This window comes from Triticum aestivum, chromosome 7B, assembly GCF_018294505.1.
Source record: "Triticum aestivum cultivar Chinese Spring chromosome 7B, IWGSC CS RefSeq v2.1, whole genome shotgun sequence".
NCBI classification, from domain to species: domain Eukaryota; kingdom Viridiplantae; phylum Streptophyta; class Magnoliopsida; order Poales; family Poaceae; genus Triticum; species Triticum aestivum.
In genome coordinates, this window is record NC_057813.1 from 597433490 (window position 1) to 597438487 (window position 4998).

The 4998-nt window shown below is 42.6% G+C and overlaps 1 non-coding gene across 1 annotated transcript; it reads left to right on the forward strand.

Moving 5' to 3' along the window:
• Positions 1–4519: 4519 nt before the first annotated feature.
• Positions 4520–4716, forward strand: LOC123163256 (U2 spliceosomal RNA). The gene has a single exon (XR_006481818.1). It is a non-coding gene; the product is annotated as a U2 spliceosomal RNA (small nuclear RNA).
• Positions 4717–4998: the final 282 nt, after the last annotated feature.

A 4998-nucleotide genomic window follows, 5' to 3' on the forward strand; every position in this document is an offset into this window, starting at 1 on the left:
CCAAATCAAGTTAAAATTTTCTATTTTTATTCTCTTCAGATGATTTGAAGCTAGGTACACATGGATTTTTTTTCTTGTGCGTACCTTCATGTGATTTGGTTGCGAACTTTGGTTCCGAACTCATAACATAACTCAAGAGATTGAAAGCATTTCAAGACAAGCAGAGTGGAGTAATGGCAAGACATATTCGTGGCTGTGATTTCATTATCATCACAAAATACACGAAGGATGGTGTGCTTACCGGTTTGTGAACCAGTTGAGAGGGTTCAATCTGCAGAACTCACGCAAAGGGAGAAAGCCGCAAGAGAGGAAATTCTCTGAGTAAGGGAAGCGAGTGGGCACCGACCGGCATCCGTGGTTGGTCTGGTAGCAGATGGTGCCCGGTCATTGCAGCGCTAGCACGTAGTGGTCGATCCGGCCTGCCATTGCTTCCTCCCCGTCGCTGGCGACGCCAACACTGCGCCAGGGAACAGCACGGCGAGGCAGAGGAAGCAGAAGAAACACAAGCAATCGCCTCCTGTCCTTTGCTACTAAGTCTTCTTGGCTCGATCGTGTCTGGATTTATTTGTCTATCTACTAATCTACGTGCTACCCACACCATTAGCTTAGCTAACACCCCCATGTGATCCACTGCCTTTGCTGCAATGTATGGTGGGCTTCTTGCCTTCTTGAAGTGGCTCGGGGTACATGCGAGGCCATGTGGTGATTGGTCAGCTTTTGATTAGCTTAACGTTGTTTTAGGTATTCCGCTGCCATCATCTTTGAGTTTTCTTCCATCTGTACGTATGCTTGCGTCCATGGAGGGTACAAGTCAACTTGCGATAGTTTGAAATTTATGTCCATCCAGTTGACAAGGTATACCATAGCAGGAGCAGCAAGTCATAGGTGTCTACCTTGTTCCAGCGTTCCCTTCTTGTTCCGACAGCCCTACACTCGCCTTTAGTTAATCGTATTTGCACCTTGGGTTTGGGACAGTTTACCCTAACCTTTTCGGTAAGCAACCCCTAGTCATGCTTTTTTAAAAATTGTGAATTTTGAAAAATCATAATATGATCGTGAATTCAAATAATCTTTATGATTTTGTAAAATGTTCAGAAATAATTACATGTTTGTGGATTCAGAAAATGTTCATTATTTTTTAAAAAAATGTTTGGTAAATCAAAACATGTTCAAGATTTCGAAGAAATGTTTGGGTACTTAAGAAATGTTTGTGAATTTGAAAAAAACTTCATGAATTAAAAAAAACACAAAATTCAAAAAAAGTTTATTAATTTAAAAAATTGTTCCCAAATTTCAAAAGTCTATCAATATAAAAAATGTACATGCATTTCTAAAATTGTCCGTCAAAACAAAGAAACCGTGAATTTAAAAATTTCCAATATTTAGAAATGTTCAATGATTCAAAAAATGTTCACTGATTCAAAAAATGTTTACGAGTTACAGAAAAATGTTCACAATTTGAAAAAAAATCACCAATTTGTACACAGAAGATGTTATTTTTTTAGAAAGTTCATGATTTTCAAAAAATGTTTGCGATTATGTGAAAAATGTTCCTGTATTTGAAAAATGTTAAAAATTTCAAGGTATTGTCCGCAATTCAGAAAATATTCACAGAAAAAGCAAAAATGAAAAAGAAAATAAAAATAGAAAGGGAAAGGAAAATGAAAAATATTAAATAAAATGGAAAATGGAAAGAACGAAAGAAGAAACAAAGAAAAAAAAGGAGGTCGCTATACAGCGAGCTACACGCCAAATAGGAGTTGTGATGCTTTTTCGTAGAAACACGTATCAATACTCATAATCATTATAGGCACATTGCGTTCGATCCATGATCCAAATGTTACTAACTCCCACAACTAGGAATTACAAAAAATTATCTTAGAGATATCTTCTTCGTAGCATTAGTCTTTGTAAGACAAAAAAACTGACAAGACTTCAGACTATAGTTGGGCTCAAGCACCGATAATTGCCATTCATTCATTTGCACGAACTTGATTACCAATAAAGATTTTTGAAAGCTCATTGAGTTGCCCATAAAAAAATGATGGGAAGCCATCAGCGATGAATGTATTTGGGGCGAGGATGAACCCCTAGAATTACAAGTCGTCGAACCATAAAATCTTCACCATAATATCAAGGAAAAATTCCAAACTTCACTAATAATAACTAACAAAAGTAACATGACACATAAACTCATGGGTTTTGAATAATTGGATACGCAAGGACACATAGCTCTATGCCTCCACGGCATCGCCAAAAAAATGGAACAACTTTATTCAAGAACACGTACCTTCATTCCGTCGTAGGTGTCGAGTGCGGGCACTTTCATGCCGGTGGTGAATCCGTGTCCTTGCGAGCACCAAATGCATTACCGGACGACGGATGAGCAAATGAGTTTGCCGTTGGCCGCCAAACGTACCATGTATTCCCTCTGGAGAGGTTGGATGCCGTTGATGTAGTTTGCCAACTGCTGGTTGACGAAGGAAATTGAGCTACCGCAATCAACAAGCATCAGTGCCTCCTGACATTGAACCCACACAGGCAGCTGGAAAGTCTTGGACGAGACTCCCTCAGAGACAGCCGAGCGAGATATCTCCATGACTGCGTCAACCGTATCATTGCCTGGTGTTGCCGGCGTGTCGAAGACCATGTCGTGCCGAAGAACTCAGAGATCTCCTCCATGGCGTGCAACTCAACTGACTTAGGGCAAACATGGTCATGCCCCTATCGTTCGCCATACTTGAAGCATAGCCATGGGCGTGCCGGTAGTGCGGCCACATCTTGAGTCGGGGACCAGATCCGTAGCACTCGCACCATGAAGCCATTCTTCTGTGCCATCTTGGGCAATCGAGCCGCGCCACCGCGCGATCTCCTGGCGGCAGCTCCAATTCTCCTGGCCCTTGTGCATTCGTGCCACGTCCTCCTGCGTGCCCCTGATGTTGCCCCTGCACCTATGCCACAACCAGCGCGCCCATGCCCTCTTGTGCACCTGCGCTGCCCGCCCCCTTGTGTGACTCCAGGCGCTGCCACCTCAAGACAGCACACATGCCCGTGCGAGTACCGTTCCCGTGCCAGAGCCTCAACCCCGAGCACGAGAAGGAAAGGGCCCCCGTAAGCCGCGCCCCGTGGGCTTTGCCCGATGACACTGTCCGACGGCGACGATGGAAGGAGAGGATGGTGAGGTGCAGAACTGGCTGCGGCTAGGGTTCGTTCCCGTGTTTTCCGAAATATCCTTTGCCATCATTAAACACCATAGAAAGATACAAGTCAGCAACCGCGCATGATCAGAACGTAGGGTAATGAACATGCGTTCCATTCAGCTCGTCCAATAAAAAAGAAGACACACAGCAGCATCGACAGAAGAGACAGCCACGTCAGGCTGCAAGTGGGATGAGACGCGGGAGTCCCACATAATGTCGCATCAACCCATATAATTATGTGGGATTAAGTGGGATGTCCACATAAAAATAATTGGGACTATGCGGGTTGTCACATACCCACATAGTCTGAATGTGAAAATTGAAAATACAAAAAGTACATGTCAGGATACATCAAGTTCATACTATTTACTCTCCATGTATTAACACTACAACCTGTCAGTATACAACAAGTACATAATCTGAATGCAAGATAAATTGCATTAATACAACCTGCCATCCTTTATTTGCAGCAAGACTAAAGACAAAATCAATTACAATAAGACTAGAGGCTACAGGAAGATGAATTTTTTCAGCACTTCAAGATCTTCCATCACCATCAACCTGCCATCCTTTATTTGCAGCAAGACTAAAGACAAAATCAATTGCAATAAGACTAGAGGCTACAGCAAGATGAATTTTTTCAGCTCTTCAAGATCTTCCATCACCATCAACCTGCCATCCTTTATTTGCTGCAAGACTAAAGACAAAATCAATTGCAATAAGACTAGAGGCTACAACAAGATGAATTTTTTCAGCTCTTCAAGATCTTCCATCACCATCAACCTGCCATCCTTTCTCCAAGTAGCAAACTAGCAACCCATATTTCCTGTCAAAAAATATGTCTGTCAGTCCATTTGCATCATAAGAATCCATTTTACAGGATAACTTAGGACTTTACAAGAAACATTGGAAGTCAAACAAGTAGCAAAGTAGAAACATTCAGCTTTTCTTCAGAACAGAGGGCAGATGAACATTTTGCAGTAAGAAGAATGTTGCTTGTTGCACAGTAGCTTAAATGATTCAAGGCAAGCACTGCAGCCAATCCGCCACACAAAGATTCGTATCTTTGAAGGAATCTTCACCTTCCACAATTGTGTCCAAGAGTTCTTGCTAGCTGCAATGTTGCGAGGCGCGAATCTGGCCCGTGATACAGGCCTCGCCGAAAAGGCCTTCCTTGTTTAAGGCCCACGCAAGAGGCTGGCATTGCACAATCGGCACTCCGCACCGCAGGTCGTTAGTTTAGTACCACCTCGTTCAGCAAGGAGAGGATGGGAGGGCCAGGAGGATACAAATAGAGGGGCAGGGCAGCAGTTCAATTCATACCTTTCTCGGCCTTTTGGCTAAGATCAAGTGTAGTATCTGTTCTTATCAGTTTAATATCTGATATGTGGGCCATATGTTCACAATGATATTAAATTTATTTTTTGTGGGGGATGGGCCACCACAATGGCTTGCCATTGGGTCCCTCAGGTGTCGCCCAGTGTGTTGCACTATTGCCTGGGCAGGCGCACCCCAACCAAAACAATTTGTAATTTTATTAGATTAGTTAGCATGCACGTGCAATGTGTGTCTCAAACATTTATGAGTTCACATGGTATATTATTGAAACAAGTCTTGCAAAAACAAATCTCTATTTTGGTGAGCCAAACCAACCCCCCTTCATGCAAAAATAGTGCTAATTGGTACATAATGAAGACTGCAACCAACAACTATAGAATCCAATTCATCCAACTAATGGAAAAATGCTTCTCAAGAATTAATGAAAAACTTGGCTCCGGGGGATAGGAGCCCCACTTTA